A 26,609-nucleotide genomic window follows, 5' to 3' on the forward strand; every position below is an offset into this window, starting at 1 on the left:
TGCATCTGGGAGGTATCCTGATCCGTGTGGAATTACATCAGGCAGCTGGCCACTCCGGGCCACTGGGCCCTGGACACGAACCATGGCCTTTCCCCTAAAAAACAAAACTCACCAGGCCAGGTTCCTGATGTCAGTTTGCAGGAGGCACTTGGCACTGTCAAACCAGACACAGTTGTCTGTGGGGGCACCTTGCATCTGGGAGGTATCCTGATCCGTGTGGAATTTCAGCAGGCAGCTGGCCACTCCGGGCCACCGGGCCCTGGACACGAACCATGCCCTTTCCCCTAAAAAACAAAACTCACCAGGCCAGGTTCCTGATGTCAGTTTGCAGGAGGCACTTGGCACTGTCAAACCAGACACAGTTGCCTGTGGGGGCACCTTGCATCTGGGAGGTATCCTGATCCGTGTGGAATTACAGCAGGCAGCTGGCCACTCCGGGCCACCGGGCCCTGGATATGAAAGATGACCCTTCCCCTGAGAAACAAAAGTCACCAGGCCAGGTTCCTGATGTCAGTTTACAGGAGGCACTTGGCACTGTCAAACCAGACACAGATGCCTGTGGGGGCACCTTGCATCTGGGAGGTATCCTGATCCGTGCGGAAATTCAACAGGCAGCTGTCCACTCCGGGCCACCGGGCCCTGGACACGAACGATGGCCTTTCCCCTGAGAAACAAAACTCACCAGGCCAGGTTCCTGATGTCAGTTTGCAGGAGGCACTTGGCACTGTCAAACCAGACACAGATGCCTGTCGGGGCACCTTGCATCTGGGAGGTATCCCGATCCGTGCGGAATTTCAGCAGGCATCCGGCCACTCCGGGCCACCGGGCCCTGGACACGAACGATGGCCTTTCCCCTGAGAAACAAAACTCACCAGGCCAGGTTCCTGATGTCAGTTTGCAGGAGGCACTTGGCACTGTCAAACCAGCCACAGTTGGCTGTGGGGGCACCTTGCATCTGGGAGGTATCCTCATCCTTGCGGAATTTTAGCAGGCAGCTGGCCACTCCGGGACACCGGGCCCTGGACACGAACCATGGCCTTTCCCCTGAGAAACAAAAGTCACCAGGCCAGGTTCCTGATGTCAGTTTGCAGGAGGCACTTAGCACTGTCAAACCAGACACAGTTGACTGTGGGGGCACCTTGCATCTGGGAGGTATCCTGATCCGTGTGGAATTACAGCAGGCAGCTGGCCACTCCGGGCCACCGGGCCCTGGACATGAACCATGGCCTTTCCCCTAAAAAACAAAACTCACCAGGCCAGGTTCCTGATGTCAGTTTGCAGGAGGCACTTGGCACTGTCAAACCAGCCACAGTTGCCTGTGGGGGCACCTTGCGTCTGGGAGGTATCCTGATCCGTGCGGAATTTTAGCAGGCAGCCGGCCACTCCGGGACACCGGGCCCTGGATATGAAAGATGACCTTTCCCCTGAGAAACAAAAGTCACCAGGCCAGGTTCCTGATGTCAGTTTGCAGGAGGCACTTGGCACTGTCAAACCAGACACAGTTGACTGTGGGGGCACCTTGCATCTGGGAGGTATCCAGATCCGTGTGGAATTACAGCAGGCAGCTGGCCACTCCGGGCCACCGGGCCCTGGACACGAACCATGGCCTTTCCCCTAAAAAACAAAACTCACCAGGCCAGGTTCCTGATGTCAGTTTGCAGGAGGCACTTGGCACGGTCAAACCTGACACAGATGCCTGGGCGAGCACCTCGCATCTGGGAGGTATCCTGATCCGTGTGGAATTACAGCAGGCAGCTGGCCACTCCGGGCCACCGGGCCCTGGACACGAACGATGGCCTTTCCCCAGAGAAACAAAAGCCAGCAGGCCAGGTTCCTGATGTCAGTTTGCAGGAGGCACTTGGCACTGTCAAACCAGACACAGATGCCTGTGGGGGCACCTTGCATCTGGGAGGTATCCTGATCCGTGTGGAATTACAGCAGGCAGCTGGCCACTCCGGGCCACCGGGCCCTGGACACGAACCATGGCCTTTTCCCTAAAAAACAAAACTCACCAGGCCAGGTTCCTGATGTCAGTTTGCAGGAGGCACTTGGCACTGTCAAACCAGACACAGTTGCCTGTGGGGGCACCTTGCATCTGGGAGGTATCCTGATCCGTGTGGAATTACAGCAGGCAGCTGGCCACTCCAGGCCACCGGGCCCTGGACACGAACCATGCCCTTTCCCCGGAAAAACAAAACTCACCAGGCCAGGTTCCTGATGTCAGTTTGCAGGAGGCACTTGGCACTGTCAAACCTGACACAGATGCCTGTGGGGGCAACTTGCATCTGGGAGGTATCCTGATCCGTATGGAATTTCAGCAGGCAGCTGGCCACTCCGGGCCACCGGGCCCTGGATATGAAAGATGACCTTTCCCCTGAGAAACAAAAGTCACCAGGCCAGGTTCCTGATGTCAGTTTGCAGGAGGCACTTGGCACTGTCAAACCTGACACAGATGCCTGTGGGGGCACCTTGCATCTGGGAGGTATTCTGATCCGTATGGAATTTCAGCAGGCAGCCGGCCACTCCGGGCCACTGGGCTCTGAACAAGAATGATGACCTTTCCCCTGAGAAACAAAAGTCACCAGGTCAGGTTCCTGATGTCAGTTTGCAGGAGGCCCTTGGCACTGTCAAACCAGACACAGTTGGCTGTGGGGGCACCTTGCATCTGGGAGGTATCCTGATCCGTGCGGAAATTCAACAGGCAGCTGTCCACTCCGGGCCACCGGGCCCTGGACACGAACCATGGCCTTTCCCCAGAGAAACAAAACTCACCAGGCCAGGTTCCTGATGTCAGTTTGCAGGAGGCACTTGGCACTGTCAAACCAGCCACAGTTGGCTGTGGGGGCACCTTGCATCTGGGAGGTATCCTGATCCGTGTGGAATTACAGCAGGCATCTGGCCACTCCGGGCCACCGGGCTCTGGACAAGAACCATGCCCTTTCCCCTAAAAAACAAAACTCACCAGGCCAGGTTCCTGATGTCAGTTTGCAGGAGGCACTTGGCACTGTTAAACCAGACACAGATGCCTGTGGGGGCACCTTGCATCTGGGCGGTATCCCGATCCGTGCGGAATTTCAGCAGGCAGCCGGCCACTCCGTGCCACCGGGCCCTGGACACGAACGATGGCCTTTCCCCTGAGAAACAAAACTCACCAGGCCAGGTTCCTGATGTCAGTTTGCAGGAGGCACTTGGCACTGTCAATCCAGACACAGTTGGCTGTGGGGGCACCTTGCATCTGGGAGGTATCCTGATCCGTGTGGATTTACAGCAGGCAGCCGGCCACTCCGGGCCACCGGGCCCTGGACACGAACCATGCCCTTTCCCCTCAGAAACATAAGTCAACAGGCCAGGTTCCTGATGTCAGTTTGCAGGAGGCACTTGGCACGGTCAAACCAGACACAGTTGACTGTGGGGGCACCTTGCATCTGGGAGGTATCCTGATCCGTGTGGAATTACAGCAGGCAGCTGGCCACTCCGGGCCACTGGGCCCTGGACACGAACCATGGCCTTTCCCCTAAAAAACAAAACTCACCAGGCCAGGTTCCTGATGTCAGTTTGCAGGAGGCACTTGGCACTGTCAAACCAGACACAGTTGTCTGTGGGGGCACCTTGCATCTGGGAGGTATCCTGATCCGTGTGGAATTTCAGCAGGCAGCTGGCCACTCCGGGCCACCGGGCCCTGGACACGAACCATGCCCTTTCCCCTAAAAAACAAAACTCACCAGGCCAGGTTCCTGATGTCAGTTTGCAGGAGGCACTTGGCACTGTCAAACCAGACACAGTTGCCTGTGGGGGCACCTTGCATCTGGGAGGTATCCTGATCCGTGTGGAATTACAGCAGGCAGCTGGCCACTCCGGGCCACCGGGCCCTGGATATGAAAGATGACCCTTCCCCTGAGAAACAAAAGTCACCAGGCCAGGTTCCTGATGTCAGTTTACAGGAGGCACTTGGCACTGTCAAACCAGACACAGATGCCTGTGGGGGCACCTTGCATCTGGGAGGTATCCTGATCCGTGCGGAAATTCAACAGGCAGCTGTCCACTCCGGGCCACCGGGCCCTGGACACGAACGATGGCCTTTCCCCTGAGAAACAAAACTCACCAGGCCAGGTTCCTGATGTCAGTTTGCAGGAGGCACTTGGCACTGTCAAACCAGACACAGATGCCTGTCGGGGCACCTTGCATCTGGGAGGTATCCCGATCCGTGCGGAATTTCAGCAGGCATCCGGCCACTCCGGGCCACCGGGCCCTGGACACGAACGATGGCCTTTCCCCTGAGAAACAAAACTCACCAGGCCAGGTTCCTGATGTCAGTTTGCAGGAGGCACTTGGCACTGTCAAACCAGCCACAGTTGGCTGTGGGGGCACCTTGCATCTGGGAGGTATCCTCATCCTTGCGGAATTTTAGCAGGCAGCTGGCCACTCCGGGACACCGGGCCCTGGACACGAACCATGGCCTTTCCCCTGAGAAACAAAACTCACCAGGCCAGGTTCCTGATGTCAGTTTGCAGGAGGCACTTAGCACTGTCAAACCAGACACAGTTGACTGTGGGGGCACCTTGCATCTGGGAGGTATCCTGATCCGTGTGGAATTACAGCAGGCAGCTGGCCACTCCGGGCCACCGGGCCCTGGACATGAACCATGGCCTTTCCCCTAAAAAACAAAACTCACCAGCCCAGGTTCCTGATGTCAGTTTGCAGGAGGCACTTGGCACTGTCAAACCAGCCACAGTTGCCTGTGGGGGCACCTTGCGTCTGGGAGGTATCCTGATCCGTGCGGAATTTTAGCAGGCAGCCGGCCACTCCGGGACACCGGGCCCTGGATATGAAAGATGACCTTTCCCCTGAGAAACAAAAGTCACCAGGCCAGGTTCCTGATGTCAGTTTGCAGGAGGCACTTGGCACTGTCAAACCAGACACAGTTGACTGTGGGGGCACCTTGCATCTGGGAGGTATCCAGATCCGTGTGGAATTACAGCAGGCAGCTGGCCACTCCGGGCCACCGGGCCCTGGACACGAACCATGGCCTTTCCCCTAAAAAACAAAACTCACCAGGCCAGGTTCCTGATGTCAGTTTGCAGGAGGCACTTGGCACGGTCAAACCTGACACAGATGCCTGGGCGAGCACCTCGCATCTGGGAGGTATCCTGATCCGTGTGGAATTACAGCAGGCAGCTGGCCACTCCGGGCCACCGGGCCCTGGACACGAACGATGGCCTTTCCCCAGAGAAACAAAAGCCAGCAGGCCAGGTTCCTGTTGTCAGTTTGCAGGAGGCACTTGGCACTGTCAAACCAGACACAGATGCCTGTGGGGGCACCTTGCATCTGGGAGGTATCCTGATCCGTGTGGAATTACAGCAGGCAGCTGGCCACTCCGGGCCACCGGGCCCTGGACACGAACCATGGCCTTTTCCCTAAAAAACAAAACTCACCAGGCCAGGTTCCTGATGTCAGTTTGCAGGAGGCACTTGGCACTGTCAAACCAGACACAGTTGCCTGTGGGGGCACCTTGCATCTGGGAGGTATCCTGATCCGTGTGGAATTACAGCAGGCAGCTGGCCACTCCAGGCCACCGGGCCCTGGACACGAACCATGCCCTTTCCCCGGAAAAACAAAACTCACCAGGCCAGGTTCCTGATGTCAGTTTGCAGGAGGCACTTGGCACTGTCAAACCTGACACAGATGCCTGTGGGGGCAACTTGCATCTGGGAGGTATCCTGATCCGTATGGAATTTCAGCAGGCAGCTGGCCACTCCGGGCCACCGGGCCCTGGATATGAAAGATGACCTTTCCCCTGAGAAACAAAAGTCACCAGGCCAGGTTCCTGATGTCAGTTTGCAGGAGGCACTTGGCACTGTCAAACCTGACACAGATGCCTGTGGGGGCACCTTGCATCTGGGAGGTATTCTGATCCGTATGGAATTTCAGCAGGCAGCCGGCCACTCCGGGCCACTGGGCTCTGAACAAGAATGATGACCTTTCCCCTGAGAAACAAAAGTCACCAGGCCAGGTTCCTGATGTCAGTTTGCAGGAGGCCCTTGGCACTGTCAAACCAGCCACAGTTGGCTGTGGGGGCACCTTGCATCTGGGAGGTATCCTGATCCGTGCGGAAATTCAACAGGCAGCTGTCCACTCCGGGCCACCGGGCCCTGGACACGAACCATGGCCTTTCCCCAGAGAAACAAAACTCACCAGGCCAGGTTCCTGATGTCAGTTTGCAGGAGGCACTTGGCACTGTCAAACCAGCCACAGTTGGCTGTGGGGGCACCTTGCATCTGGGAGGTATCCTGATCCGTGTGGAATTACAGCAGGCATCTGGCCACTCCGGGCCACCGGGCTCTGGACAAGAACCATGCCCTTTCCCCTAAAAAACAAAACTCACCAGGCCAGGTTCCTGATGTCAGTTTGCAGGAGGCACTTGGCACTGTTAAACCAGACACAGATGCCTGTGGGGGCACCTTGCATCTGGGCGGTATCCCGATCCGTGTGGAATTTCAGCAGGCAGCCGGCCACTCCGTGCCACCGGGCCCTGGACACGAACGATGGCCTTTCCCCTGAGAAACAAAACTCACCAGGCCAGGTTCCTGATGTCAGTTTGCAGGAGGCACTTGGCACTGTCAATCCAGACACAGTTGGCTGTGGGGGCACCTTGCATCTGGGAGGTATCCTGATCCGTGTGGATTTACAGCAGGCAGCCGGCCACTCCGGGCCACCGGGCCCTGGACACGAACCATGCCCTTTCCCCTCAGAAACATAAGTCAACAGGCCAGGTTCCTGATGTCAGTTTGCAGGAGGCACTTGGCACGGTCAAACCAGACACAGTTGACTGTGGGGGCACCTTGCATCTGGGAGGTATCCTGATCCGTGTGGAATTACAGCAGGCAGCTGGCCACTCCGGGCCACTGGGCCCTGGACACGAACCATGGCCTTTCCCCTAAAAAACAAAACTCACCAGGCCAGGTTCCTGATGTCAGTTTGCAGGAGGCACTTGGCACTGTCAAACCAGACACAGTTGTCTGTGGGGGCACCTTGCATCTGGGAGGTATCCTGATCCGTGTGGAATTTCAGCAGGCAGCTGGCCACTCCGGGCCACCGGGCCCTGGACACGAACCATGCCCTTTCCCCTAAAAAACAAAACTCACCAGGCCAGGTTCCTGATGTCAGTTTGCAGGAGGCACTTGGCACTGTCAAACCAGACACAGTTGACTGTGGGGGCACCTTGCATCTGGGAGGTATCCTGATCCGTGTGGAATTACAGCAGGCAGCTGGCCACTCCGGGCCACCGGGCCCTGGATATGAAAGATGACCCTTCCCCTGAGAAACAAATGTCACCAGGCCAGGTTCCTGATGTCAGTTTACAGGAGGCACTTGGCACTGTCAAACCAGACACAGATGCCTGTGGGGGCACCTTGCATCTGGGAGGTATCCTGATCCGTGCGGAAATTCAACAGGCAGCTGTCCACTCCGGGCCACCGGGCCCTGGACACGAACGATGGCCTTTCCCCTGAGAAACAAAACTCACCAGGCCAGGTTCCTGATGTCAGTTTGCAGGAGGCACTTGGCACTGTCAAACCAGACACAGATGCCTGTCGGGGCACCTTGCATCTGGGAGGTATCCCGATCCGTGCGGAATTTCAGCAGGCAACCGGCCACTCCAGGCCACCGGGCCCTGGACACGAACGATGGCCTTTCCCCTGAGAAACAAAACTCACCAGGCCAGGTTCCTGATGTCAGTTTGCAGGAGGCACTTGGCACTGTCAAACCAGCCACAGTTGGCTGTGGGGGCACTTTGCATCTGGGAGGTATCCTGATCCTTGCGGAATTTCAGCAGGCCGCTGGCCACTCCGGGCCACCGGGCCCTGGACACGAACCATGGCCTTTCCCCTGAGAAACAAAAGTCACCCGGCCAGGTTCCTGATGTAAGTTTGCAGGAGGCACTTGGCACTGTCAAACCAGACACAGTTGACTGTGGGGGCACCTTGCATCTGGGAGGTATCCTGATCCGTGTGGAATTACAGCAGGCAGCTGGCCACTCTGGGCCACCGGGCCCTGGACACGAATGATGGCCTTTCCCCTGAGAAACAAAACTCACCAGGCCAGGTTCCTGATGTCAGTTTGCAGGAGGCACTTGGCACTGTCAAACCAGACACAGTTGGCTGTGGGGGCACCTTGCATCTGGGAGGTATCCTGATCCGTGTGGAATTACAGCAGGCAGCTGGCCACTCCGGGCCACCGGGCCCTGGACAAGAACCATGTCCTTTCCCCTAAAAAACAAAACTCACCAGGCCAGGTTCCTGATGTCAGTTTGCAGGAGGCACTTGGCACTGTCAAACCAGCCACAGTTGCCTGTGGGGGCACCTTGCATCTGGGAGGTATCCTGATCCGTGCGGAATTACAGCAGGCAGCTGGCCACTCCGGGCCACCGGGCCCTGGACACGAACCATGCCCTTTCCCCGGAAAAACAAAACTCACCAGGCCAGGTTCCTGATGTCAGTTTGCAGGAGGCACTTGGCACTGTCAAACCTGACACAGATGCCTGTGGGGGCAACTTGCATCTGGGAGGTATCCTGATCCGTGTGGATTTACAGCAGGCAGCCGGCCACTCCGGGCCACCGGGCCCTGGACACGAACCATGCCCTTTCCCCTCAGAAACATAAGTCAACAGGCCAGGTTCCCAATGTCAGTTTGCAGGAGGCACTTGGCACTGTCAAACCAGACAGAGTTGACTGTGGGGGCACCTTGCATCTGGGAGGTATCCTGATCCGTGTGGAATTACAGCAGGCAGCTGGCCACTCCGGGCCACCGGACCCTGGACACGAACCATGCCCTTTCCCCTAAAAAACAAAACTCACCAGGCCAGGTTCCTGATGTCAGTTTGCAGGAGGCACTTGGCACTGTCAAACCTGACACAGTTGACTGTGGGGGCACCTTGCATCTGGGAGGTATCCTGATCCGTGTGGAATTACAGCAGGCAGCTGGCCACTCCGGGCCACCGGGCCCTGGACACGAAGCATGCCCTTTCCCCGGAAAAACAAAACTCACCAGCCCAGGTTCCTGATGTCAGTTTGCAGGAGGCACTTGGCACTGTCAAACCAGCCACAGGTGCCTGTGGGGGCACCTTGCATCTGGGAGGTATCCTGATCCGTGTGGAATTACAGCAGGCAGCTGGCCACTCCGGGCCACCGGGCCCTGGATATGAAAGATGACCTTTCCCCTGAGAAACAAAACTCACCAGGCCAGGTTCCTGATGTCAGTTTGCAGGAGGCACTTGGCACTGTCAAACCAGCCACAGTTGGCTGTGGGGGCACCTTGCATCTGGGAGGTATCCTCATCCTTGCGGAATTTTAGCAGGCAGCTGGCCACTCCGGGCCACCGGGCCCTGGACACGAACGATGGCCTTTCCCCTGAGAAACAAAACTCACCAGGCCAGGTTCCTGATGTCAGTTTGCAGGAGGCACTTGGCACTGTCAAACCAGACACAGTTGACTGTGGGGGCACCTTGCATCTGGGAGGTATCCTGATCCGTGTGGAATTACAGCAGGCAGCTGGCCACTCCGGGCCACCGGGCCCTGGACACGAACCATGGCCTTTTCCCTAAAAAACAAAACTCACCAGGCCAGGTTCCTGATGTCAGTTTGCAGGAGGCACTTGGCACTGTCAAACCAGACACAGTTGCCTGTGGGGGCACCTTGCATCTGGGAGGTATCCTGATCCGTGTGGAATTACAGCAGGCAGCTGGCCACTCCGGGCCACCGGGCCCTGGACACGAACCATGCCCTTTCCCCGGAAAAACAAAACTCACCAGGCCAGGTTCCTGATGTCAGTTTGCAGGAGGCACTTGGCACTGTCAAACCTGACACAGATGCCTGTGGGGGCAACTTGCATCTGGGAGGTATCCTGATCCGTATGGAATTTCAGCAGGCAGCTGGCCACTCCGGGCCACCGGGCCCTGGATATGAAAGATGACCTTTCCCCTGAGAAACAAAAGTCACCAGGCCAGGTTCCTGATGTCAGTTTGCAGGAGGCACTTGGCACTGTCAAACCTGACACAGATGCCTGTGGGGGCACCTTGCATCTGGGAGGTATTCTGATCCGTATGGAATTTCAGCAGGCAGCCGGCCACTCCGGGCCACAGGGCTCTGAACAAGAATGATGACCTTTCCCCTGAGAAACAAAAGTCACCAGGCCAGGTTCCTGATGTCAGTTTGCAGGAGGCCCTTGGCACTGTCAAACCAGACACAGTTGGCTGTGGGGGCACCTTGCATCTGGGAGGTATCCTGATCCGTGCGGAAATTCAACAGGCAGCTGTCCACTCCGGGCCACCGGGCCCTGGACACGAACCATGGCCTTTCCCCAGAGAAACAAAACTCACCAGGCCAGGTTCCTGATGTCAGTTTGCAGGAGGCACTTGGCACTGTCAAACCAGCCACAGTTGGCTGTGGGGGCACCTTGCATCTGGGAGGTATCCTGATCCGTGTGGAATTACAGCAGGCATCTGGCCACTCCGGGCCACCGGGCTCTGGACAAGAACCATGCCCTTTCCCCTAAAAAACAAAACTCACCAGGCCAGGTTCCTGATGTCAGTTTGCAGGAGGCACTTGGCACTGTTAAACCTGACACAGGTGGCTGTGGGGGCACCTTGCGTCTGGGAGGTATCCTGATCCGTGCGGAATTTTAGCAGGCAGCCGGCCACTCCGGGCTACCGGGCCCTGGACACGAACCATGCCCTTTCCCCTGAGAAACAAAACTCACCAGGCCAGGTTCCTGATGTCAGTTTGCAGGAGGCACTTGGCACTGTCAAACCAGACACAGTTGGCTGTGGGGGCACCTTGCATCTGGGATGTATCCTGATCCTTGCGGAAATTCAACAGGCAGCTGTCCACTCCGGGCCACCGGGCCCTGGACACGAACGATGGCCTTTCCCCAGAGAAACAAAACTCACCAGGCCAGGTTCCTGATGTCAGTTTGCAGGAGGCACTTGGTACTGTCAATCCAGACACAGTTGGCTGTGGGGGCACCTTGCATCTGGGAGGTATCCTGATCCCTGTGGAATTACAGCAGGCAGCTGGCCACTCCGGGCCACTGGGCCCTGGACATGAACCATGGCCTTTCCCCTAAAAAACAAAACTCACCAGGCCAGGTTCCTGATGTCAGTTTGCAGGAGGCACTTGGCACTGTCAAACCTGACACAGATGCCTGTGGGGGCACCTTGCATCTGGGAGGTATCCCGATCCGTGCGGAATTTCAGCAGGCAGCCGGCCACTCCGGGCCACCGGGCCCTGGACACGAACGATGGCCTTTCCCCTGAGAAACAAAACTCACCAGGCCAGGTTCCTGATGTCAGTTTGCAGGAGGCACTTGGCACTGTCAAACCAGCCACAGTTGGCTGTGGGGGCACCTTGCATCTGGGAGGTATCCTGATCCGTGTGGATTTACAGCAGGCAGCCGGCCACTCCGGGCCACCGGGCCCTGGACACGAACCATGCCCTTTCCCCGGAAAAACAAAACTCACCAGGCCAGGTTCCTGATGTCAGTTTGCAGGAGGCACTTGGCACTGTCAAACCAGCCACAGTTGCCTGTGGGGGCTCCTTTCATCTGGGAGTTATCCGCATCCGTGCGGAATTTCAACAGGCAGCCGGCCACTCCAGGCCACCTGGCCTTGGAGTGGAGCGATGGCTTTTCCCCAGAGAAACAAAAGTCACCCGGCCAGGTTCCTGATGTCAGTTTGCAGGAGGCACTTGGCACTGTCAAACCAGCCACACGCACCTGTATGGGCACCTTGCATCTGGGCGGTATCCTCATCTGTGCGGAAGTTCAGCAGGCTGCCGGCCACACCAGGCCACCGGGCACTGGACACGAACGATGCCCTTTCCCGTGAGAAACAAAAGTCACCAGGCCAGGTTCCTGATGTCAGTTTGCAGGAGGCGCTTGGCACTGTCAAACCAGCCACAGTTGCCTGTGGGGGCACTTTTCATCTGGGAGGCATCCCGATCCATGCGGAATTTCAGCAGGCAGCCGGCCACTCCGGGCCACCAGGCCCTGGACAAGAACCACGGCTTTTCCCTAGGGAAACAAAAGTCACCCGGCCAGGTTCCTGATGTCAGTTTGCAGGAGGCACTTGGCACTGTCAAACCAGCCACAGTTGGCTGTGGGGGCACTTTCCATCTGGGAGGCATCCCGATCCATGCGGAATTTCAGCAGGCAGCCGGGCACTCCAGGCCGCAAGGCCCTGGACATGAATCATGGTCTTTCCCCAGAGAAAGGAAAGTCACAAGGCCAGGTTCCTGATGTCATTTTGCAGGAGGCACATGGCACTGTCAAACCAGACACAGTTGGCTGTGGGGGCACCTTGCATCTGGGATGTATCCTGATCCTTGCGGAAATTCAACAGGCAGCTGTCCACTCCGGGCCACCGGGCCCTGGACACGAACGATGGCCTTTCCCCAGAGAAACAAAACTCACCAGGCCAGGTTCCTGATGTCAGTTTGCAGGAGGCACTTGGTACTGTCAATCCAGACACAGTTGGCTGTGGGGGCACCTTGCATCTGGGAGGTATCCTGATCCCTGTGGAATTACAGCAGGCAGCTGGCCACTCCGGGCCACTGGGCCCTGGACATGAACCATGGCCTTTCCCCTAAAAAACAAAACTCACCAGGCCAGGTTCCTGATGTCAGTTTGCAGGAGGCACTTGGCACTGTCAAACCTGACACAGATGCCTGTGGGGGCACCTTGCATCTGGGAGGTATCCCGATCCGTGCGGAATTTCAGCAGGCAGCCGGCCACTCCGGGCCACCGGGCCCTGGACACGAACGATGGCCTTTCCCCTGAGAAACAAAACTCACCAGGCCAGGTTCCTGATGTCAGTTTGCAGGAGGCACTTGGCACTGTCAAACCAGACACAGTTGGCTGTGGGGGCACCTTGCATCTGGGAGGTATCCTGATCCGTGTGGATTTACAGCAGGCAGCCGGCCACTCCGGGCCACCGGGCCCTGGACACGAACCATGCCCTTTCCCCGGAAAAACAAAACTCACCAGGCCAGGTTCCTGATGTCAGTTTGCAGGAGGCACTTGGCACTGTCAAACCAGCCACAGTTGCCTGTGGGGGCTCCTTTCATCTGGGAGTTATCCGCATCCGTGCGGAATTTCAACAGGCAGCCGGCCACTCCAGGCCACCTGGCCTTGGAGTGGAGCGATGGCTTTTCCCCAGAGAAACAAAAGTCACCCGGCCAGGTTCCTGATGTCAGTTTGCAGGAGGCACTTGGCACTGTCAAACCAGCCACACGCACCTGTATGGGCACCTTGCATCTGGGCGGTATCCTCATCTGTGCGGAAGTTCAGCAGGCTGCCGGCCACACCAGGCCACCGGGCACTGGACATGAACGATGCCCTTTCCCGTGAGAAACAAAAGTCACCAGGCCAGGTTCCTGATGTCAGTTTGCAGGAGGCGCTTGGCACTGTCAAACCAGCCACAGTTGCCTGTGGGGGCACTTTTCATCTGGGAGGCATCCCGATCCATGCGGAATTTCAGCAGGCAGCCGGCCACTCCGGGCCACCAGGCCCTGGACAAGAACCACGGCTTTTCCCTAGGGAAACAAAAGTCACCCGGCCAGGTTCCTGATGTCAGTTTGCAGGAGGCACTTGGCACTGTCAAACCAGCCACAGTTGGCTGTGGGGGCACTTTCCATCTGGGAGGCATCCCGATCCATGCGGAATTTCAGCAGGCAGCCGGGCACTCCAGGCCGCAAGGCCCTGGACATGAATCATGGTCTTTCCCCAGAGAAAGGAAAGTCACAAGGCCAGGTTCCTGATGTCATTTTGCAGGAGGCACATGGCACTGTCAAACCAGCCACAGGTGCCTGTGGGGGCACCTTGCATCTCGGCGGCATCCTGATCCATGCCGAATTCCAGCAGGCAGCCGGCCACTCCGGGCCATTAGACCTTGGACACGTACAATGGCCTTTCCCCAGAGAAATAAAAGTCACCGGGCCAGGTTCCTGATGTCAGTTTGCAGGAGGCACTTGGCACTGTCAAACCAGCCACAGTTGCCTGTGGGGGCTCCTTTCATCTGGGAGTTATCCGCATCCGTGCGGAATTTCAACAGGCAGCCGGCCACTCCAGGCCACCTGGCCTTGGAGTGGAGCGATGGCTTTTCCCCAGAGAAACAAAAGTCACCCGGCCAGGTTCCTGATGTCAGTTTGCAGGAGGCACTTGGCACTGTCAAACCAGCCACAGTTGCCTGTGGGGGCTCCTTTCATCTGGGAGTTATCCGCATCCGTGCGGAATTTCAGCAGGCAGCCAGCCACTCTGGGCCACCCGTCCATGGATAGGAACGAAAGGCTTTCCCCAGAGAAACAAAACTCACCCGGCCAGGTTCCTGATGTCAGTTTGCAGGAGGCACTTGGCACTGTCAAACCAGCCACAGGTGCCTGTGGGGGCACTTTTCATCTGGGAGGCATCCTGATCCATGCGGAATTTCATCAGGCAGCCGGCCACTCCGGGCCACTGGGCTCTGAACAAGAATGATGGCCTTTCCCCAGAGAAACAAAACTCACAAGGCCAGGTTCCTGATGTCAGTTTGCAGGAGGCACTTGGCACTGTCAAACCAGCCACAGTTGCCTGTGGTGGCACCTTACATCTGGGAGGTATCCTGATCCGTGTGGAATTTCAGCAGGCAGCAGGCAAGTACGGGCCACCGGGCCCTGGACATGAACCATGGCCTTTCCCCTGAGAAAGAAAATCACCAGGCCAGGTTCCTGATGTCAGTTTGCAGGAAGCACTTGGCACTGTCAAACCAGCCACAGTTGCCTGTGGGGGCACCTTTCATCTCGGCGGCATCCTGGTCCGTGCAGAATTTCAGCAGGGGGCCGGCCACTCAGGACACCAGGCTCAGGATATGAACCATGGCCTTTCCCCAGAGAAACAAAAGTCACCAGGCCAGGTTCCTGATGTCAGTTTGCAGGAGGCACTTGGCACTGTCAAACCAGCCACAGGTGCCTGTGGGGGCACTTTTCATCTGGGAGGCATCCCGATCCATGAGGTATTTCAGCAGGCAGCCGGCCACTCCGGGCCACCAGGCCCTGGACAAGAACCACGGCTTTTCCCTAGGGAAACAAAAGTCACCCGGCCAGGTTCCTGATGTCAGTTTGCAGGAGGCACTTGGCACTGTCCAACCAGCCACAGTTGCCTGTGGGGGCACTTTCCATCTGGGAGGCATCCCGATCCATGCGGAATTTCAGCAGGCAGCCGGGCACTCCAGGCCGCAAGGCCCTGGACATGAATCATGGTCTTTCCCCAGAGAAAGGAAAGTCACAAGGCCAGGTTCCTGATGTCATTTTGCAGGAGGCACATGGCACTGTCAAACCAGCCACAGGTGCCTGTGGGGGCACCTTGCATCTCGGCGGCATCCTGATCCATGCCGAATTCCAGCAGGCAGCCGGCCACTCCGGGCCATTAGACCTTGGACACGTACAATGGCCTTTCCCCAGAGAAATAAAAGTCACCAGACCAGGTTCCTGATGTCAGTTTGCAGGAGGCACTTGGCACTGTCAAACCAGCCACAGTTGCCTGTGGGGGCTCCTTTCATCTGGGAGTTATCCGCATCCGTGCGGAATTTCAACAGGCAGCCGGCCACTCCAGGCCACCAGGCCCTGGAGTGGAGCGATGGCTTTTCCCCAGAGAAACAAAAGTCACCCGGCCAGGTTCCTGATGTCAGTTTGCAGGAGGCACTTGGCACTGTCAAACCAGCCACACGCACCTGTATGGGCACCTTGCATCTGGGAGGTATCCTCATCTGTGCGGAAGTTCAGCAGGCTGCCGGCCACACCAGGCCACCGGGCACTGGACACGAACGATGCCCTTTCCCGTGAGAAACAAAAGTCACCAGGCCAGGTTCCTGATGTCAGTTTGCAGGAGGCGCTTGGCACTGTCAAACCAGCCACAGTTGCCTGTGGTGGTACTTTCCATCTGGGAGGTATCTTCAACAGTGCGGAATTTCAGCAGGCAGCCAGCCACTCTGGGCCACCCGTCCATGGATAGGAACGAAAGGCTTTCCCCTGAGAAACAAAAGACACCAGGCCAGGTTCCTGATGTCAGTTTGCAGGAGGCACTTGGCACTGTCAAACCAGCCACAGGTGCCTGTGGGGGCACTTTTCATCTGGGAGGCATCCCGATCCATGCGGAATTTCAGCAGGCAGCCGGCCACTCCGGGCCACCAGGCCCTGGACAAGAACCACGGCTTTTCCCTAGGGAAACAAAAGTCACCCGGCCAGGTTCCTGATGTCAGTTTGCAGGAGGCACTTGGCACTGTCAAACCAGCCACAGTTGGCTGTGGGGGCACTTTCCATCTGGGAGGCATCCCGATCCATGCGGAATTTCAGCAGGCAGCCGGGCACTCCAGGCCGCAAGGCCCTGGACATGAATCATGGTCTTTCCCCAGAGAAAGGAAAGTCACAAGGCCAGGTTCCTGATGTCATTTTGCAGGAGGCACATGGCACTGTCAAACCAGCCACAGGTGCCTGTGGGGGCACCTTGCATCTCGGCGGCATCCTGATCCATGCCGAATTCCAGCAGGCAGCCGGCCACTCCGGGCCATTAGACCTTGGACACGTACAATGGCCTTTCCCCAGAGAAATAAAAGTCACCAGGCCAGGTTCCTGATGTCAGTTTGCAGGAGGCACTTGGCACTGTCAAACCAGCCACAGTTGCCTGTGGGGGCTCCTTTCATCTGGGAGTTATCCGCATCCGTGCGGAATTTCAACAGGCAGCCAGCCACTCTGGGCCACCCGTCCATGGATAGGAACGAAAGGCTTTCCCCAGAGAAACAAAACTCACCCGGCCAGGTTCCTGATGTCAGTTTGCAGGAGGCACTTGGCACTGTCAAACCAGCCACAGGTGCCTGTGGGGGCACTTTTCATCTGGGAGGCATCCTGATCCATGCGGAATTTCAGCAGGCAGCCGGCCACTCCGGGCCACTGGGCTCTGAACAAGAATGATGGCCTTTCCCCAGAGAAACAAAACTCACAAGGCCAGGTTCCTGATGTCAGTTTGCAGGAGGCACTTGGCACTGTCAAACCAGCCACAGTTGCCTGTGGTGGCACCTTACATCTGGGAGGTATCCTGATCCGTGTGGAATTTCAGCAGGCAGCAGGCAAGTACGGGCCACCGGGCCCTGGACATGAACCATGGCCTTTCCCCTGAGAAAGAAAATCACCAGGCCAGGTTCCTGATGTCAGTTTGCAGGAAGCACTTGGCACTGTCAAACCAGCCACAGTTGCCTGTGGGGGCACCTTTCATCTCGGCGGCATCCTGGTCCGTGCAGAATTTCAGCAGGGGGCCGGCCACTCAGGACACCAGGCTCAGGATATGAACCATGGCCTTTCCCCAGAGAAACAAAAGTCACCAGGCCAGGTTCCTGATGTCAGTTTGCAGGAGGCACTTGGCACTGTCAAACCAGCCACAGGTGCCTGTGGGGGCACTTTTCATCTGGGAGGCATCCCGATCCATGAGGAATTTCAGCAGGCAGCCGGCCACTCCGGGCCACCAGGCCCTGGACAAGAACCACGGCTTTTCCCTAGGGAAACAAAAGTCACCCGGCCAGGTTCCTGATGTCAGTTTGCAGGAGGCACTTGGCACTGTCCAACCAGCCACAGTTGCCTGTGGGGGCACTTTCCATCTGGGAGGCATCCCGATCCATGCGGAATTTCAGCAGGCAGCCGGGCACTCCAGGCCGCAAGGCCCTGGACATGAATCATGGTCTTTCCCCAGAGCAAGGAAAGTCACAAGGCCAGGTTCCTGATGTCATTTTGCAGGAGGCACATGGCACTGTCAAACCAGCCACAGGTGCCTGTGGGGGCACCTTGCATCTCGGCGGCATCCTGATCCATGCCGAATTCCAGCAGGCAGCCGGCCACTCCGGGCCATTAGACCTTGGACACGTACAATGGCCTTTCCCCAGAGAAATAAAAGTCACCGGGCCATGTTCCTGATGTCAGTTTGCAGGAGGCACTTGGCACTGTCAAACCAGGCACAGTTGCCTGTGGGGGCTCCTTTCATCTGGGAGTTATCCGCATCCGTGCGGAATTTCAACAGGCAGCCGGCCACTCCAGGCCACCTGGCCTTGGAGTGGAGCGATGGCTTTTCCCCAGAGAAACAAAAGTCACCCGGCCAGGTTCCTGATGTCAGTTTGCAGGAGGCACTTGGCACTGTCAAACCAGCCACACGCACCTGTATGGGCACCTTGCATCTGGGAGGTATCCTCATCTGTGCGGAAGTTCAGCAGGCTGCCGGCCACACCAGGCCACCGGGCACTGGACACGAACGATGCCCTTTCCCGTGAGAAACAAAAGTCACCAGGCCAGGTTCCTGATGTCAGTTTGCAGGAGGCGCTTGGCACTGTCAAACCAGCCACAGTTGCCTGTGGTGGTACTTTCCATCTGGGAGGTATCTTCAACAGTGCGGAATTTCAGCAGGCAGCCAGCCACTCTGGGCCACCCGTCCATGGATAGGAACGAAAGGCTTTCCCCTGAGAAACAAAACTCACCCGGCCAGGTTCCTGATGTCAGTTTGCAGGAGGCACTTGGCACTGTCAAACCAGCCACAGGTGCCTGTGGGGGCACTTTTCATCTGGGAGGCATCCCGATCCATGCGGAATTTCAGCAGGCAGCCGGCCACTCCGGGCCACCAGGCCCTGGACAAGAACCACGGCTTTTCCCTAGGGAAACAAAAGTCACCCGGCCAGGTTCCTGATGTCAGTTTGCAGGAGGCACTTGGCACTGTCAAACCAGCCACAGTTGGCTGTGGGGGCACTTTCCATCTGGGAGGCATCCCGATCCATGCGGAATTTCAGCAGGCAGCCGGGCACTCCAGGCCGCAAGGCCCTGGACATGAATCATGGTCTTTCCCCAGAGAAAGGAAAGTCACAAGGCCAGGTTCCTGATGTCATTTTGCAGGAGGCACATGGCACTGTCAAACCAGCCACAGGTGCCTGTGGGGGCACCTTGCATCTCGGCGGCATCCTGATCCATGCCGAATTCCAGCAGGCAGCCGGCCACTCCGGGCCATTAGACCTTGGACACGTACAATGGCCTTTCCCCAGAGAAATAAAAGTCACCAGGCCAGGTTCCTGATGTCAGTTTGCAGGAGGCACTTGGCACTGTCAAACCAGCCACAGTTGCCTGTGGGGGCTCCTTTCATCTGGGAGTTATCCGCATCCGTGCGGAATTTCAACAGGCAGCCAGCCACTCTGGGCCACCCGTCCATGGATAGGAACGAAAGGCTTTCCCCAGAGAAACAAAACTCACCCGGCCAGGTTCCTGATGTCAGTTTGCAGGAGGCACTTGGCACTGTCAAACCAGCCACAGGTGCCTGTGGGGGCACTTTTCATCTGGGAGGCATCCCGATCCATGCGGAATTTCATCAGGCAGCCGGCCACTCCGGGCCACTGGGCTCTGAACAAGAATGATGGCCTTTCCCCAGAGAAACAAAACTCACAAGGCCAGGTTCCTGATGTCAGTTTGCAGGAGGCACTTGGCACTGTCAAACCAGCCACAGTTGCCTGTGGTGGCACCTTACATCTGGGAGGTATCCTGATCCGTGTGGAATTTCAGCAGGCAGCAGGCAAGTACGGGCCACCGGGCCCTGGACATGAACCATGGCCTTTCCCCTGAGAAAGAAAATCACCAGGCCAGGTTCCTGATGTCAGTTTGCAGGAAGCACTTGGCACTGTCAAACCAGCCACAGTTGCCTGTGGGGGCACCTTTCATCTCGGCGGCATCCTGGTCCGTGCAGAATTTCAGCAGGGGGCCGGCCACTCAGGACACCAGGCTCAGGATATGAACCATGGCCTTTCCCCAGAGAAACAAAAGTCACCAGGCCAGGTTCCTGATGTCAGTTTGCAGGAGGCACTTGGCACTGTCAAACCAGCCACAGGTGCCTGTGGGGGCACTTTTCATCTGGGAGGCATCCCGATCCATGAGGAATTTCAGCAGGCAGCCGGCCACTCCGGGCCACCAGGCCCTGGACAGGAACCACGGCTTTTCCCCAGAGAAACAAAAGTCACCCGGCCAGGTTCCTGATGTCAGTTTGCAGGAGGCACTTGGCACTGTCCAACCAGCCACAGTTGCCTGTGGGGGCACTTTCCATCTGGGAGGCATCCCGATCCATGCGGAATTTCAGCAGGCAGCCGGGCACTCCAGGCCGCAAGGCCCTGGACATGAATCATGGTCTTTCCCCAGAGAAAGGAAAGTCACAAGGCCAGGTTCCTGATGTCATTTTGCAGGAGGCACATGGCACTGTCAAACCAGCCACAGGTGCCTGTAGGGGCACCTTGCATCTCGGCGGCATCCTGATCCATGCCGAATTCCAGCAGGCAGCCGGCCACTCCGGGCCATTAGACCTTGGACACGTACAATGGCCTTTCCCCAGAGAAATAAAAGTCACCGGGCCAGGTTCCTGATGTCAGTTTGCAGGAGGCACTTGGCACTGTCAAACCAGCCACAGTTGCCTGTGGGGGCTCCTTTCATCTGGGAGTTATCCGCATCCGTGCGGAATTTCAACAGGCAGCCGGCCACTCCAGGCCACCTGGCCTTGGAGTGGAGCGATGGCTTTTCCCCAGAGAAACAAAAGTCACCCGGCCAGGTTCCTGATGTCAGTTTGCAGGAGGCACTTGGCACTGTCAAACCAGCCACACGCACCTGTATGGGCACCTTGCATCTGGGAGGTATCCTCATCTGTGCGGAAGTTCAGCAGGCTGCCGGCCACACCAGGCCACCGGGCACTGGACACGAACGATGCCCTTTCCCGTGAGAAACAAAAGTCACCAGGCCAGGTTCCTGATGTCAGTTTGCAGGAGGCGCTTGGCACTGTCAAACCAGCCACAGTTGCCTGTGGTGGTACTTTCCATCTGGGAGGTATCTTCAACAGTGGGGAATTTCAGCAGGCAGCCAGCCACTCTGGGCCACCCGTCCATGGATAGGAACGAAAGGCTTTCCCCAGAGAAACAAAACTCACAAGGCCAGGTTCCTGATGTCAGTTTGCAGGAGGCACTTGGCACTGTCAAACCAGCCACAGGTGCCTGTGGGGGCACTTTTCATCTGGGAGGCATCCTGATCCATGCGGAATTTCAGCAGGCAGCCGGCCACTCCGGGCCACTGGGCTCTGAACAAGAATGATGGCCTTTCCCCAGAGAAACAAAACTCACAAGGCCAGGTTCCTGATGTCAGTTTGCAGGAGGCACTTGGCACTGTCAAACCAGCCACAGTTGCCTGTGGTGGCACCTTACATCTGGGAGGTATCCTGATCCGTGTGGAATTTCAGCAGGCAGCAGGCAAGTACGGGCCACCGGGCCCTGGACATGAACCATGGCCTTTCCCCTGAGAAAGAAAATCACCAGGCCAAGTTCCTGATGTCAGTTTGCAGGAAGCACTTGGCACTGTCAAACCAGCCACAGTTGCCTGTGGGGGCACCTTTCATCTCGGCGGCATCCTGGTCCGTGCAGAATTTCAGCAGGGGGCCGGCCACTCAGGACACCAGGCTCAGGATATGAACCATGGCCTTTCCCCAGAGAAACAAAAGTCACCAGGCCAGTTTCCTGATGTCAGTTTGCAGGAGGCACTTGGCACTGTCAAACCAGCCACAGGTGCCTGTGGGGCACCTTGCATCTCGGAGGTATCCTGATCCGTGCGGAATTTCAGCAGTCAGCCGGCCACTTTGGGCCACAGTTTGTAGGATATGAAACATGGCCTTTCCCCAGAGAAACAAAAGTCACCAGGTCAGGTTCCTGATGTCAGTGTGCAGGAGGCACTTGGCACTGTCAAACCAGCCACAGTTGCCTGTGGGGGCACCTTGCATCTCGGCGGCATCCTGATCCATGCCGAATTCCAGCAGGCAGCCGGCCACTCCGGGCCATTAGACCTTGGACACGTACAATGGCCTTTCCCCAGAGAAATAAAAGTCACCAGGCCAGGTTCCTGATGTCAGTTTGCAGGAGGCACTTGGCACTGTCAAACCAGCCACAGTTGCCTGTGGGGGCTCCTTTCATCTGGGAGTTATCCGCATCCGTGCGGAATTTCAACAGGCAGCCGGCCACTCCAGGCCACCAGGCCCTGGAGTGGAGCGATGGCTTTTCCCCAGAGAAACAAAAGTCACCCGGCCAGGTTCCTGATGTCAGTTTGCAGGAGGCACTTGGCACTGTCAAACCAGCCACACGCACCTGTATGGGCACCTTGCATCTGGGAGGTATCCTCATCTGTGCGGAAGTTCAGCAGGCTGCCGGCCACACCAGGCCACCGGGCACTGGACACGAACGATGCCCTTTCCCGTGAGAAACAAAAGTCACCAGGCCAGGTTCCTGATGTCAGTTTGCAGGAGGCGCTTGGCACTGTCAAACCAGCCACAGTTGCCTGTGGTGGTACTTTCCATCTGGGAGGTATCTTCAACAGTGCGGAATTTCAGCAGGCAGCCAGCCACTCTGGGCCACCCGTCCATGGATAGGAACGAAAGGCTTTCCCCTGAGAAACAAAAGACACCAGGCCAGGTTCCTGATGTCAGTTTGCAGGAGGCACTTGGCACTGTCAAACCAGCCACAGGTGCCTGTGGGGGCACTTTTCATCTGGGAGGCATCCCGATCCATGCGGAATTTCAGCAGGCAGCCGGCCACTCCGGGCCACCAGGCCCTGGACAAGAACCACGGCTTTTCCCTAGGGAAACAAAAGTCACCCGGCCAGGTTCCTGATGTCAGTTTGCAGGAGGCACTTGGCACTGTCAAACCAGCCACAGTTGGCTGTGGGGGCACTTTCCATCTGGGAGGCATCCCGATCCATGCGGAATTTCAGCAGGCAGCCGGGCACTCCAGGCCGCAAGGCCCTGGACATGAATCATGGTCTTTCCCCAGAGAAAGGAAAGTCACAAGGCCAGGTTCCTGATGTCATTTTGCAGGAGGCACATGGCACTGTCAAACCAGCCACAGGTGCCTGTGGGGGCACCTTGCATCTCGGCGGCATCCTGATCCATGCCGAATTCCAGCAGGCAGCCGGCCACTCCGGGCCATTAGACCTTGGACACGTACAATGGCCTTTCCCCAGAGAAATAAAAGTCACCAGGCCAGGTTCCTGATGTCAGTTTGCAGGAGGCACTTGGCACTGTCAAACCAGCCACAGTTGCCTGTGGGGGCTCCTTTCATCTGGGAGTTATCCGCATCCGTGCGGAATTTCAACAGGCAGCCGGCCACTCCAGGCCACCTGGCCTTGGAGTGGAGCGATGGCTTTTCCCCAGAGAAACAAAAGTCACCCGGCCAGGTTCCTGATGTCAGTTTGCAGGAGGCACTTGGCACTGTCAAACCAGCCACACGCACCTGTATGGGCACCTTGCATCTGGGAGGTATCCTCATCTGTGCGGAAGTTCAGCAGGCTGCCGGCCACACCAGGCCACCGGGCACTGGACACGAACGATGCCCTTTCCCGTGAGAAACAAAAGTCACCAGGCCAGGTTCCTGATGTCAGTTTGCAGGAGGCGCTTGGCACTGTCAAACCAGCCACAGTTGCCTGTGGTGGTACTTTCCATCTGGGAGGTATCTTCAACAGTGCGGAATTTCAGCAGGCAGCCAGCCACTCTGGGCCACCCGTCCATGGATAGGAACGAAAGGCTTTCCCCAGAGAAACAAAAGACACCCGGCCAGGTTCCTGATGTCAGTTTGCAGGAGGCACTTGGCACTGTCAAACCAGCCACAGGTGCCTGTGGGGGCACTTTTCATCTGGGAGGCATCCTGATCCATGCGGAATTTCAGCAGGCAGCCGGCCACTCCGGGCCACTGGACTCTGAACAAGAATGATGGCCTTTCCCCAGAGAAACAAAAGTTACCAGGTCAGGTTCCTGATGTCAGTGTGCAGGAGGCACTTGGCACTGTCAAACCAGCCACAGTTGCCTGTGGTGGCACCTTACATCTGGGAGGTATCCTGATCCGTGTGGAATTTCAGCAGGCAGCAGGCAAGTACGGGCCACCGGGCCCTGGACATGAACCATGGCCTTTCCCCTGAGAAAGAAAATCACCAGGCCAGGTTTCTGATGTCAGTTTGCAGGAAGCACTTGGCACTGTCAAACCAGCCACAGTTGCCTGTGGGGGCACCTTTCATCTCGGCGGCATACTGGTCCGTGCAGAATTTCAGCAGGGGGCCGGCCACTCAGGACACCAGGCTCAGGATATGAACCATGGCCTTTCCCCAGAGAAACAAAAGTCACCAGGCCAGGTTCCTGATGTCAGTTTGCAGGAGGCACTTGGCACTGTCAAACCAGCCACAGGTGCCTATGGGGCACCTTGCATCTCGGAGGTATCCTGATCCGTGCGGAATTTCAGCAGTCAGCCGGACACTTTGGGCCAGAGTTTGTAGGATATGAACCATGGCCTTTCCCCAGAGAAACAAAAGTCACCAGGTCAGGTTCCTGATGTCAGTGTGCAGGAGGCACTTGGCACTGTCAAACCAGCCACAGTTGCCTGTGGGGGCACCTTGCATCTCGGCGGCATCCTGATCCATGCCGAATTCCAGCAGGCAGCCGGCCACTCCGGGCCATTAGACCTTGGACACGTACAATGGCCTTTCCCCAGAGAAATAAAAGTCACCAGGCCAGGTTCCTGATGTCAGTTTGCAGGAGGCACTTGGCACTGTCAAACCAGCCACAGTTGCCTGTGGGGGCTCCTTTCATCTGGGAGTTATCCGCATCCGTGCGGAATTTCAACAGGCAGCCGGACACTCCAGGCCACCTGGCCTTGGAGTGGAGCGATGGCTTTTCCCCAGAGAAACAAAACTCACCCGGCCAGGTTCCTGATGTCAGTTTGCAGGAGGCACTTGGCACTGTCAAACCAGCCACACGCACCTGTATGGGCACCTTGCATCTGGGAGGTATCCTCATCTGTGCGGAAGTTCAGCAGGCTGCCGGCCACACCAGGCCACCGGGCAATGGACATGAACGATGCCCTTTCCCGTGAGAAACAAAAGTCACCAGGCCAGGTTCCTGATGTCAGTTTGCAGGAGGCGCTTGGCACTGTCAAACCAGCCACAGTTGCCTGTGGTGGTACTTTCCATCTGGGAGGTATCTTCAACAGTGCGGAATTTCAGCAGGCAGCCAGCCACTCTGGGCCACCCGTCCATGGATAGGAACGAAAGGCTTTCCCCTGAGAAACAAAAGACACCAGGCCAGGTTCCTGATGTCAGTTTGCAGGAGGCACTTGGCACTGTCAAACCAGCCACAGGTGCCTGTGGGGGCACTTTTCATCTGGGAGGCATCCCGATCCATGCGGAATTTCAGCAGGCAGCCGGCCACTCCGGGCCACCAGGCCCTGGACAAGAACCACGGCTTTTCCCTAGGGAAACAAAAGTCACCCGGCCAGGTTCCTGATGTCAGTTTGCAGGAGGCACTTGGCACTGTCAAACCAGCCACAGTTGGCTGTGGGGGCACTTTCCATCTGGGAGGCATCCCGATCCATGCGGAATTTCAGCAGGCAGCCGGGCACTCCAGGCCGCAAGGCCCTGGACATGAATCATGGTCTTTCCCCAGAGAAAGGAAAGTCACAAGGCCAGGTTCCTGATGTCATTTTGCAGGAGGCACATGGCACTGTCAAACCAGCCACAGGTGCCTGTGGGGGCACCTTGCATCTCGGCGGCATCCTGATCCATGCCGAATTCCAGCAGGCAGCCGGCCACTCCGGGCCATTAGACCTTGGACACGTACAATGGCCTTTCCCCAGAGAAATAAAAGTCACCAGGCCAGGTTCCTGATGTCAGTTTGCAGGAGGCACTTGGCACTGTCAAACCAGCCACAGTTGCCTGTGGGGGCTCCTTTCATCTGGGAGTTATCCGCATCCGTGCGGAATTTCAACAGGCAGCCGGCCACTCCAGGCCACCTGGCCTTGGAGTGGAGCGATGGCTTTTCCCCAGAGAAACAAAAGTCACCCGGCCAGGTTCCTGATGTCAGTTTGCAGGAGGCACTTGGCACTGTCAAACCAGCCACACGCACCTGTATGGGCACCTTGCATCTGGGAGGTATCCTCATCTGTGCGGAAGTTCAGCAGGCTGCCGGCCACACCAGGCCACCGGGCACTGGACACGAACGATGCCCTTTCCCGTGAGAAACAAAAGTCACCAGGCCAGGTTCCTGATGTCAGTTTGCAGGAGGCGCTTGGCACTGTCAAACCAGCCACAGTTGCCTGTGGTGGTACTTTCCATCTGGGAGGTATCTTCAACAGTGCGGAATTTCAGCAGGCAGCCAGCCACTCTGGGCCACCCGTCCATGGATAGGAACGAAAGGCTTTCCCCAGAGAAACAAAAGACACCCGGCCAGGTTCCTGATGTCAGTTTGCAGGAGGCACTTGGCACTGTCAAACCAGCCACAGGTGCCTGTGGGGGCACTTTTCATCTGGGAGGCATCCTGATCCATGCGGAATTTCAGCAGGCAGCCGGCCACTCCGGGCCACTGGACTCTGAACAAGAATGATGGCCTTTCCCCAGAGAAACAAAAGTTACCAGGTCAGGTTCCTGATGTCAGTGTGCAGGAGGCACTTGGCACTGTCAAACCAGCCACAGTTGCCTGTGGTGGCACCTTACATCTGGGAGGTATCCTGA

The sequence above is a fragment of the Passer domesticus genome, chromosome 7 (genome assembly GCF_036417665.1).
Source record: "Passer domesticus isolate bPasDom1 chromosome 7, bPasDom1.hap1, whole genome shotgun sequence".
Classification (NCBI taxonomy): Eukaryota; Metazoa; Chordata; class Aves; order Passeriformes; family Passeridae; genus Passer; species Passer domesticus.